The sequence below is a fragment of the Megascapheus bottae genome, chromosome 11, assembly GCF_031878675.1.
Source record: "Megascapheus bottae isolate mThoBot1 chromosome 11, mThoBot2.hap1, whole genome shotgun sequence".
Classification (NCBI taxonomy): domain Eukaryota; kingdom Metazoa; phylum Chordata; class Mammalia; order Rodentia; family Geomyidae; genus Megascapheus; species Megascapheus bottae.
In genome coordinates, this window is record NC_143519.1 from 24,528,532 (window position 1) to 24,541,758 (window position 13,227).

Genomic DNA, 13,227 nt, shown 5'->3' on the forward strand with positions numbered 1-13,227 from the left:
ATGGTAGAGTGCTAATCTTGAGTACAAAAACTCTGGGACAACTACCAGGCTCTGAGTTCAAGTGCTACAACCAAAAAAAAAGTTGGAAAAATAAGACTGACAGGATTCTATAATAGCAATCACACACACACACACGAGCAGGCCCACAGACTATATACAATAGAGTCTGGTTTACAATGCCAATCATCTCATCAGATGGAAAGTTGACATTCTCTAAAATAAAGTAAAGGTGGAACATAAAAGATGAATGAGAAAAAAAGCTACAAAAATGAACTTTCAGGAGGTGGTTGTAGAAGGGAGGTTTTAAACTGGAATGGATCTTTTTTTTTTTTTTTTGCCAGTCCTGGTGCTTGAACTTGGGGACTGGGCACTGTCCTTAGGCTTTCTCAAGGCTACCGTTCTGCCACTTACCTTGAGCCACAGCACCACTTCCAGCTTTTTCTGCATATGTGGTATCAAGGAATTGAACCTAGGGCTTCTGCTTGCTAGGCAAGCACTCTATCACTCGGCCACACTCCCAGTCCTAGAAAGGACGTTAAATGCTCAGTCAGGGAAGGAGACACTTAATTAGGAAGTAAGAGCATGGGGTGAAAATATTAGAGAAAGAGAGAGCATTGAGCAAGAGGATATGGCCGATTGGTCCAAATGAAAGGGTTGACTGTGCAGTGGGCTACAAAGACTTCAGTAAAGGGCCCTAACCAGTCACTATTGTATCAACTGATATTTCTTAAACCTCAAAAACCAGGTGCTACCTGAATTGATATTCTTAGAAGGACAATAACATATTATGTGAGCATTAAAAACACTTTATCTAAACATCTCTGCCCTCTGCTTTCCTATCAGAAGGATCAAATAAGATGCAGTCTTCTTATTCAGCTGACTTATGAACATGTTAAAAAAATTAAATTAACGCTTTCAAGTAAGGGTTTCTCTACTGACCAAAATTATGATCTTGAGACCCGTCCTAGTTAGCAAAACTTCCCAAGTGCGTAATTAATGGACAGTGAATGTATTTGCCATGGAATATTTCCTGTGCCATAAGCTTCTCTCTGGCAGTAAGTTTTCTACAAATGTATCAATTAGTGACCTGAAGCCACTAAATGGATTTCTTTCCAGCTTTCCAAATGACCCTTTAATCTACAATTGCTATAATCAGTCACTATGCTTGCACATAGTACTTAGAGCCATCTTTGTACAATATTTGTAATTTGCTTGCATGTTAGCATTATGTGTCACAATTCAGAATTCCTAATTGCAAATTTCAGAAAGTATTCCTTGACCCTTTATTATAAGCAAAGCCCATAGATCAAGAGTGAAACACAACCCAACAAAATAATTGCTTGCAAAATAAATTTAGGCTTGGAGGATCAGATAAAAAGGCATTGATTGTTTTAGGTCTTAATATGAACATAAAAAATTAAACTTAAACATGATTATGTTATCAGGGAATAAGCAAGCTGTACAGTTAATTAGCATCTTGTTTCTAATGATTACTCAGTTAAGTATGAATATGTACATTTGTATTGCATTTTACACTGAAATTCCTAAATATCTACAGAACAACTAAGCCATGTATAGAAGTCTTGAATTGATAAAGAAGCCTAAGAAATAGCTAGTAAAGGATTTGTTATTGTTTTGTTCATGTCAAAGAGGCCAATCCTGAGACAGGGTATGGCTGATAAGAAATGACAAAACCAGCCAAGCATGCAAGGAGATTATTAGGCAGCAAATAATCACACTTATGTCTCTGGTTCTGGCTTTAATTATAGAATACTAATGATTATAAAGAAAAATAATAATCATAAAGGAAGAAAAGGAAGGGAAGAAGAAGGATGTCATTCATTACACTCATATTTTGCTGTTACTCGAGATGTTTGCCAGAGAGAAACAACATCATTTTCAACACGATCCTCTAAAACAAACACTGGACTTTTCCATTCTCATAGATACTATGATTTTCACTGTTGTGTACATGAGGAAAATTAGGTCCAAAAGATTAAGCAAAGTTCCTCAAATTGTGAGCATTTCTTTGAGTTTTCTTCTTGTGATTCTACATTCTTCATCATCTTGATACAGCCTGTGGCTTTGGGCTTTGAAAAGACTTTATGGGGAAAATGATTTAAATAAAACAACAGCAGGGCAGGGAGTTTGGCCTAGTGGTACAGTGCTTACCTAGCATGCACAAAGACCCGGGTTTGATTCCTTGGTACCACATATACATAGAAAAAGCCAGAAATGGTGCTGTTGCTCAAGTGGTATAGCCCTAGCCTTGAGAAAGTCCAAGGACTGTGCTCAGGCCCTGAGTTCAAGGCCCAGGACTGGCAAAAATAAAAATAAATAAATAAATAAATAAATAAACAACAGCAATATAGGAAGCACATTGCTTCTCTCTCTTCCCACTCCAAATTCAAGACACATCTTTATTATTGTACACTTCCTTCACTTGTAGGTAACATTTACATCTTAGAACAAATCATGTTGCAGAGCCTTCTTTTAAAGAAACATGAGAAAGTTTACCATAAATGTCACACATTCTCACATGTGAAAGGTGAAAAGTTGATTCTGTAAAATCAAGAAAAATATAAGGGGCTAGGAGTTTGGCCTAGTGGTAGAGTGCTTGCCTAGTATGCACAAAGACCTGGGTACAATTCCTCAGTATCACACACAAAAGCTAGAAGTTATGGTGTGGCTCAAGTGGTAGAGCTCTAGCCTTCATGAAGCCCAAGGACAGTGCCCAGGCCCTGAGCACAAGGCCCAGGACTGGCAAAACAAAAATTACTTTTAAAGTAGAGAATAGGGATCAGTGGGGCTATGAAAGGGAGAGAAGGGGAAGAATTGAAAGCAGTTGGATACCTAGAGAAGAAGAGTAAGGTTGAGTGTTTTACAGGACAGTAGGATCATAGTAGATTACAGTTTAGTGTACATTTTACAGAGAACTAGAGAAGAAGTAGATCCCTCCATTAACAAAGTGATACATGTCCAACAAAAGGCTACATACTTTTATTTGATTATTACACATTGTAAAATGTTTCAACAGTTTCAATAGACAGTTACAATGATCATGTCTCAAAATATGAATTCTAGTTCAGCTGTCAAATTCATTCAGATTATTATACTTAGTTCCTTCGTTTTTTTCCTAAATGAGATGACCAAAACTGAGAAATATGCTATGAAGCACTTCAAAAATACATAATATAGTGCTATGCCTTTCAAGAATTATATGTTGAATTTGAACAGTCTTAGATACTATGCATATAATCTAAGTTAAAATAACTATTCAAGCTGGTATCTTTGTACTCCCTTTCTAAATAATACTACTGGCTTATTTTCTTCAGACAGGATAGTTTCAGAGTTATAAGAATACCAATTCTGCATGCCCCATCTGTTGGACCTACTACTCAGACAAGAGAATAGTTCCCAAGTTATTTTTCAAGTCACAGCACATCACTAACAAGTTAATTTAATTAATTCATAAGATGGTTGGAAGAAATCTTTTATGGCATAAATCCTCAGTTACAGGAATAATAGTTTCATGTGAAGTACCATGAAGGTACTATTCTCAACAGAAATAGATGTAAAAATTACAGGCTGCTCTCTGGCCCACTGGTGCATGATGCCAGACAGCGTCCACATATCACTCTTGGAAGCTGCAGACTCCCTCCCCATCCTCCTCAACTTTGCCTTTCCCTACTTTGTTCTCTGCCAGTAACTGATTGATTGTTAAAGGTCCAGTGACTTTAATTAGATTCTCAATCTAGTATATTCTCTAGCGCCAAACTCTAGGGGAGTCATTAGGCATTTATTTATACTATTATTATTATTTCCATAAACAACTTAGGATTCCTAAGAGTTAAATTATTTGTATGTATGTTTCAGTATTCTAATTATATGCATAACACAGAGTTCCAGAAAGCACCATTTCTCTGGGACAAATTCCTGAATTAAATCAATTCAGTTGCTATATTCCCTGAAGACAGAATCACTGAGTTTATACCAAAAAAAAAAAAAAAAGGTGTTGCCACTTGTATGCCAAATATCCTGGGATACTAGGTTTCTGTTTTTTAAAAAAATACTATTACTTTATGAAATTTTGTAACTAAGGTGTGTTTTACCAACTCACACCTGGTAATAAACAAAGGCATAATTCTGATTGATATCATAACCATTACATCAGAATTCATCTGTTTGTTGGGGGAAATCATGTACTAAATTGAAACCCTGATTTCTTTATGATCATACAGTGATATTATAATACTTGTGACACTATATGGAGGGCCATTTGGTCTCTTCTCTCTACCATCTCCTAGAGGGTAATATATTTCATTTTTCTCTTCTTTTCTTCCTAAGGTTTTATTAAAGTATTACTCTACCTATTCACATAACTTGTTGAACTCCATATTTCCTCAGCATTCACTCTATGTGAATGCTCACATATTCTTCCTTCATTCTTCCTCCACGCCTCCTGACCCTCAGAAAGAGCTAGCCCACATCCATCAGGGAGCCATCTGGAGATATGCTCTTATTCATTGTTAAACATTCTTTCTGGCAATGTTCCATTCCTTTCCATGAACCTTCTTTTATTTTTCTGTTCATTGGATTTGCCTTAGTTTATATAGAGTTTGAAGTTCTCCTTCCTCGTAAACTGTTTGCTGATGGTCGAGCCTTGTCTCTCCTGTCTTCCTCTTTTTGGACTAGCATAACATCATCCTTTAAAAAGAAATGTAGTTAGTGCTAGGTGCCAGTGGCTCATACCTGCAATCCTAGCTACTCAAGAGGCTGAGATCTGAGGATCAGGATTTGAAGCTAGCCTGGGCAGGAAAGTCTGTGAGACACCTATCTCCAACTGGTTGTATAAAAACTAGGAATGGTACTATAGCTCAAATGGTAGCCTTGAGCAAAAGGAACTTAGGGACAGTAACCAGGCCCAGAGTTCAATCAGTCTGGTGAGGGCCTGCTTCTCGGAGAAAGAACCCTTAGGTGCCCTGTCCAACTTCCTCTATCTGGGCACTGATGTCATTCACAAAGTCTTCAGAAATTAATGCCCTAAGAGAATCCTGCCTCCTGGCATCATTGCTTTGCAAGGTACAAACTTCACTCTGTGAGTACTGGCGTTACAGAAACGTTCTGACATAGCACCTCTTTTTTTCATACATTTTTATTGTAATTAATAGAAGGGTTACATGATATTTGCCAGATAGATGGTACATTAATTCCCATACATTGATACCCTTTCACATGTCTTGGTCCCCATTTCCCTCCCCCCCACCCCTACCCCTCATCTTGTTTTCCCCCGTTCCCTATCCAATTTCAAAGAACCAAATACAAATATATCTGACATATCAGGTAACAAAGTGAGATACTGTAACAATATGAGATAACCAAAGGACAGCAAAAAAGATGAGAGATAACATAATACCTTAAGAACAACAATCATTCATTATATGGCTTATGTTTCTATATCCTAGAGATCCTTTCATTTAGCATCCTTTTGTATCAAGGTTTTGCTCTATTGCAAATCTCTGCTAGGAGAGCCCAAGGTTTCTACTGATTATGACAAATGAGGGAAACCATTGAGCCTAAGTTCCTTTGAGTCTGGCTTACTTCACTTAATATGATTTTTTCTAAGTCTTTCCATTTCCTAACAAATGGGGCGATGTCATTCTTTCTGACAGAAGCATAGAATTGTGTACAAATACCACATCTTGTTGATCCACTCATCAACTGAGGGACATCTAGGTTGGTTCCATATCTTTGCTATGGTAAATAGTGCTGCAATGAACATTGTTGCATAACACCTCTTTTGCATGCTATCATCACCAACATGGATGACAGTAGAGACATTTGCAGTATTGAGGCAAACTTTATTCCTTTTTTACATGTTTGTTGAGCTAGGATCTTACTTTGTAGTCTAGGGTGACCTGAATCTCACTATACAGCCTTTTTTGACCTCAAATTTTTTGTCCTGTGCTTCAAGTTCCTGAGGACTGGGTTTACAGGCATGGGTTACCATATCCTGCTCCCCAAATTTTATTTTATTCCAATTAAAAGAAGTGTGTATACGTAAAGAAATTTTTACCAACTCTCAATAAAATACAGAGAAAAAATATAAATGATAGCATTTATTTATTGCTTGATTGATTTTTGCCCATCCTGGGCTTGAGCTCATGGCCTGAGCACTGTCCTTGGACTTTCTCAAAGCTAGAGCTCTACCACTTGAGCCTCAGCACCACTTCTGGCTTTCTTCTATGTATGTGGCACCCAGGAATTGAACCTGGGTCTTTGTGCATGCTAGGCTAGCATTCTACCACTAGGCCAAACTCCTGGCCCTTATTTACTTTTATTTATTTTTTTTTTTTTGGTTGGTCATAGTGCTTGAACCCTGGGCCTGGGTGCTGTCCCTGAGCTCTTCAGCTCAAGGCTATTGCCCTACCCCTTAAGCCACAGCCCCACTTTCCATTTTTTAGTGATCAATTGGAGATAAGAGGCTCAAGGTCTCTAGTGCCTGGGTTAGCTTTGAACCTCGATCCTCAAATCTCAGCTTCCTGAGTAGCTGGGCATGATCTACCGTGCCTTGCTGGAATTTATTTAATTTTTAAATTAGGAGCATTCTGTGGTCCTAAGCATATCCTGCAGAAGGAACATAAGGGTATTCACTTAACCAATTACCAAACATGATAAATTTCTTGACATCTAGATTTCTCTTTTTATTATCAACATTTTTATGTCATGAAGCTTACTTGGTAAAATTTGACCTGATTTTCCAGATATTATAATAAATACAGCCCAGAGTTAATTTTATTTTGCCTTTTATCTAGGCAAAGTGCTGAATTTGCTTTCCCATTTTGTAATCTTGTGGCTCAGTTGCAAGGTAGAGCCAATTTTTAGAGAGTTGAGTCATAGCCAATTCTCAAAGCAACCTTGGAGTTGTAGGAAAGATATGGGTTGCTATCATTGTGAGCTATGTATTCTTGTGACTATCCATGGTTATTTGCCAAAAAGAAAATTGGTTGCCAAAAATGTGCAAAATTCCCAAGCCTAGACATACCTCGTGACAAGGCTCACTCTCCACATTTAAGGTCGTTGAAAGAGGAAAGAAAAGCACTGATTTATACACCTAGATCTGGGCATTGACCCAAAGCCACAAGTTTTGGGTTTCTTACACAAATTTTCTCTTTTTCTATCTGCTTCTTTCTCAAACAATGTAATTCACTAGAGCTTTGTTAAATGTCTGTTCATGTCACACAAATCAAAAAAGAACAAATCAAAGGCCGCAGAAGAATCAGGACTTCAAACACAGTCTTTCTTCCTGAGCTTATCCATGAAGGGATAGAATAATAAAAGGTAGTTGATGGTAGAGGGTGCTTGGAATGAAGATTATTTGTGTAAACCCTAAGGACAAGCTAAACATACATGTAAGAAAACGATAAACATTTTTTAATGATCTGTCTCAGAAAAGATTGGTGAGCTGATGACCAAATTCATTTCCCCCTCTTTCTTGTGATACATGCAGAGTGAGCATCACAGTTTTCCTTAAAGTCCAAGTTTACTGCAATATTGAGAGGCGTAAGCATAGGAAGGTGATCAGAAACAACGTTCACCACTTTCAAGAGTCTTTTATTTTTTCACTGAGGCCTGACCCCACTAGGTAGCTGAAAGGAATAGGACTTCCTAGGGCACACGGCCAAAATGGTAGTTACATATGAATCAAGAAGCCTAGGGTAGTGATTTACCACTGAAATGGAAGCTAAGTAGGAATGTCTACATTGGGCTGTTGCATCAGGAAAAAGAAATCTTTCAAATTGTGATCATCTAAGAACTAGAGTAATTTGTCTCTCAAACACTGAAGTAATCTTAAAAAATAAAAGTGTGCCCAAAAATGAGATGCTGCCACAGCAAAAACTTATCATACTGGGTATTCAACTTAAGTGTGAAGATGTTAACCAGAAAACTTACATGAAGTGTTTAGAAACTCACATCACACATTTAGGAAATGAAATCCCATGTCTTGCATGAAGGTCAACACATTTAGTGAAGACATTTTTGATTCTAGAACAGTGGAACCAGACCAACCCTTAGGTCAAGGAACAACAGCAACAAAAAAATCAAGCTCACTCAGAAGCACTGGAGAATAAGAGAAGCATGAAGATTCCGGGAAGAAATCAAGATTTAGAAGAAAACTAGAAATGGCCCCAAGAACTTTTCCCTTGTTATGTTTTTTTACTATAAAATTACGCTTAAACTGATCATACTACTACAAAATGAGGAATCCAGAGAACTAGAACATCCAATTCTTATATAAATTCTCCACAAGTTTGTAGCTAAGTCATGGTTCATAATCTTTGGGAAGACTCTAAAACCTAGAACTAATAATTAAAGAAGTAAACTGTTATTTAACTCCAGCCTAAGACACGACATTTTCAATTTGAGTACAACTAAATGACCATGACAATAGAAAGCTTAAAGGAGCTGGCAAAACAATATGCAAATAGCCAGAATCTCTATACAAATATGAAAATGTTGCCAGATGTGGTGGCTCATGCCTATAATCCTAGCTACTCAGAAGGCTGAGATCTGAGGATCATGGTTCAAAGCCATCCTGGGCACTAAAGTCCAAGACACTCTTATCTCCAATTAACTGCTAGGAAAGTGGAAGTGATATTGGGGCTCAAGGGGTAGTGTGGTAGCCTTGAGCTGAAGAGTTCAGGGACAACACCCAGGCCCAGGAGTAGGGCAGTAGCCTTGAACTGAAGAGCTCAGAGACAGTGCCAAGGCCTAGAGTTCAAGCCCCATGACTGAAAAAAAAAGAATGTCTACAATATAATTCAAAAATGCCCCAAATACAAAGCAAACAGGAAAGCTAACTCATTCCTAAGAGAAAAAGGAATCTAAACTAAAAAATACACCTGTAATCAGCAAATTATAGAAAAATCTCAGGAGAGGAATAAATACTACAGAAGAGAAATCTAGTAATTCAAGAGCTAACATGATTATTTAAAAATTAAAAAACTCTCTGGCCTGGCATGGTGGCTCATGCCTATAATCCTAACTATTCCAGAGGCTGAGATCTGAGGATCAAGGTTCAAAGCAACCCGGTCACAAGAGGACCTGAAACTCTTATCTCTAATTAACCTCTAGAAAAGGTAAGTGGGGCTTGACTCAAGGGTAGGGTGGTAGCCTTGAGCTGAAGAGCTTAGGGACACATACACACACACACACACACACATACACACACACGCGCACGAAAAAAGAAAAAATTCACTCAATTGCCTTCAGAATAAATTGATAGGGAAGTCCTAAAAATAGCTCAATAAAAATGTGCAATCCTTGGGAGGGAAATGGGGACCAAGACATGAGAAAAGGTATCAAAATGTATGTGAAGTAATGCACCTTCTATCTGGCTAATATAATGTAACCCTTCTATTAATTGCAATAAAATATATGAAAAAAATGTGTAATCAAACACACACACAGGTGCACACACACACACACACACACACACAGTGGGAAAACAACTGAAGAGGAAATAAAAATGTTTCTATTGATTTATAGAGTAATTTCAAAATCTAGAACCTAAATATAATTACAGTCCCACAAGAGAGAAGTGGAAGAATATTTGACTTAATGATAGCTAAACTTTTTCCCCAAATTTCATGAATGACATAAATTTATAAATTCAAAAATCTTGATGAAGCCCAACAGAAGATAACTCCATATAGAACCACACTTCAGATTCCCAGTTAATTAACTGATGAAAAATAAAGAGAAATTTCTGAAAGTAGCCAGCAGAAACAATGACACATTATATACAGGTTTACTCAAATTCAAATGACATTCATCAGAAACAATGGAGGCCAGAGCAATAGCTGTAGCAGGAGGAGAACATGAGATGAAATTTGTCAACCTGGAATCCATTGAAACCTCCAAAGATGAAAGCAAAGTAAACACATCTTCCACTTAAAGTTAAGCTCTCAAATGTTGTAAAGCCCTTGTGAGTTTCCCAGTGTAGAAGACATGCATGGCAGGTCTGTCGTATGAAGTTCCCCACTTACTACTTTTGGCCAATCTGCTGCCTCACAGTCTGGGGCAGACTAAACACCCTGATGTGGTAGATGGGAGAGCAAGAGGGCCTCTAATAGAAGAATCCCTTTCATGGACCAAACTTGAAGACAATGGAGCCAGCAGAGATCTTCTTCAGAAACTCTATCACTGCTGAGGGATTAAATTCAAAAGCTTCCCAAATTTCCATCAACAAGTTAATGTTAGCTACTATTTAAAGAATATGTATTGGTGAACTAGATGAGTAACTCTTGTTTTTTAAACTATTGTGTAATTAATATATTAAAAATCTTTAAGGAAGTTTTTTTTTCCCCCGCCTCCATGTTTCACTGAAATCATTGAGATGAGAAATCACACCAGTTCATATATTCTAATGAATCACTCAAATTAAGATTTAAATTTTATTTTTCAATATTTGTATTATCTTTAAGTAGTTGTACAAAGGAGTTGCCATTCACCAAAGCAGTGTATGAATGCTATGTATCTTATTCAGTATCATCCTCTTCAACATTCTCACCCAACATTCCCAACTATATTTTCTATATAAGAATCTGCTTTATTACCACTGTTTTTTTTTTCAGATGAGTTTAAACAGACCAGGTTGTTCTAAAATTCATGGCAATTCATTGTACAGCAGCCCTAGTGAAATTTAATAAAAGTAATTTAGTAAGCTAGACACTTGGCAAGTAAACCCAGTGAGAGAGAAAAAGGAAAATATTACATCATTTCAAATATAGTATCTAAATCTGTGCCCTTTCCTGCACATGGGAGATACCCAGTCAATATCATAGCTCATTGGACAGACAGTTCCTGGAACTCATGGTCTGATTAACTTTGGTAGTATTTACTACTTCATGATTAGGCTATAATGCCACAGCATTAACTGTGTCATTTATAGAATGGTGCTATGAGTGCTTACATACTTAAAGTTTACAAAAAATAAATCCTAACATATGATATGACAGATTTTCTGTTATTAGCAGATATTACCTTTATCATCATCATTTTAATGTTGTAGTAAGAATATGATGGTAATCTTGTACTAAATTATAAAATCTTCCCAAACTTAGTGGTTTTAAATAACAAGTATAGATTTTTAAGTAGTTCTATAGATGTCATATCAGTTTTTCAAGGCCAGTTTAATTGAAGATACATTTTTCAAAAATAGCCTCACTCCCCTGTCTGGCACATCGTTGGCCTAGGAGGTCTTTAATTGGATGGCTTATTTCCAATCCATATTGTTTTTCAAGTTCTAGAAAAGTAATCTAAGCTTCTTCAATTATCAGTCTTACAATTAGACAAATAGGAATAAGGGCCAGATGCCTTTAGCTCATGCTTGCAATCCTAGCTACTCAAGCGGCCTAAGATTTGAGGATCATGGTTCAAAGCCAGCAGGATAGTCTGTGAGACTTTTTTTTTTTTGCCAGTCCTGGGCTTGAGCTCAGGGCCTGAGCACTGTTCTTGGACTTTCTCAAGGCTAGAGCTCTACTGCTTGAGCCACAGCACCATTTCTGGCTTTTTTCTACATATATGGTACCAAGAAATAAAACCTGGGATTTCGTGCATGCTAAGCAAGCACTCTACCACTAGGCCAAACTCCCGGCCCCAGTCTGTGAGACTTCTATTTCCAATCAACCACAAAAAAGCCAAAAATAGAGCTGTCATTTAAATGGTAGATTGCCAGCCTTGAGTGAAAAAGTTAATGGACAACTCCCAGATCCTGAGTTCAAACCCCAGATACACAGAGTGCATATTCAGTCAAGTCCTATGGTTTAATCAAAATCACTTTTCAGTGTACCTATTCTTCTATCACTCATAATCTTAACAATGTCTGAATCTCTCATGGATAATTTTTTAATATTTGGGAACCTGCCTTCTGAAAGTTTTCACACACACACACACACACACACACACACACACACCACACCATACACACACACACACAAGGTTAAGTTTTAGTATGTAAACACTTTACTGTGCCTTTGTACCTTTGCTTTCCTTGTGTTTACTTAATGTCACATTGTCCACAGCAAATCATCAAGTGTATCACAAAGGTTTTGAGTCTAGGTGGGAAGCATTGTCAAAACCAATTATTAGAAGATTTGAAGGCACTGGTAACTATATTTTACACTCTTCCAGCATTGCTAATTATCCACTCTCCTTGGAACTTGTGGCACAAAACCAATTTCTAAATCTGTCTCATAATTTAACGTATGGTTTATTTAATAAGTTGGACATGGATATGTCTTGTTTTTTTAATCAATCCTAATTCTATCTTCTATGAAGTAATATTATCCTGAGCTTGCAATATTTGTGTGTGCCCCCCCTAGAAACAAATAACTCATTTCTCTTCAAAATAAAGACAGTACATTAATAGTTTTTCTACAGGGTTAGAAATATAGATAAATATAAAATGTCTGAATTTAATGTTATGTCACATTGATGAGACATAAAGTATTTGTCTAACATCTGCTGCCCCTGACAATGCCATAGGCCTCATTTCTGTTTGAAGAACGGTGCTCTTGCACAGTATGACAATTTTGTTCAAACTAAGTCACTCTGTCCTTGACTGTCTCACACTAGCACATTCTCCTGGTTCTTTACTTCACTATTCAGATGCTACATTGCTTCAGGCTGTATTCAGCAAATATTTCAAATACATCCACAGAGTGCATGTTCAGCCAAGTCCTATGGTTTAATCAAAATCACTTTTCAGTGTACCTAGTCTTCTATCATTCATAATCTTAACAATGTCTGAATCTACCTAGGGTGACTTTTTAATATTTGGGAACCTGCCTTCTGAAAGTTTTGACAATCAAACGTTATAAGGAATAATTTGTGACTAGAACATACCCACAAAACTATCCAGGGAATTTGTAAATGTCCACGCCACACATATAAGAGTAGACAATTCTATATCACCAATTAGAGACCAAATTCAACTATATCTGTCTTGGGAAATGCAGTAACATAAATTTTACAGACAATTACAAAAATAAGATTACTAGCTTTCTGAGATAGCTTTTTACCTAGCTCAGTAGTAAATACTGTCTTAAGTGAAAAACTGACTTCTTTCTAGAGAATTGCTGCATTATTTATAGTCTCTGAAGCTGCAATCATTTTCCTTTTCATGATAGTTTATTCTAGCTAAATTGTGAAGCACTTTACTCT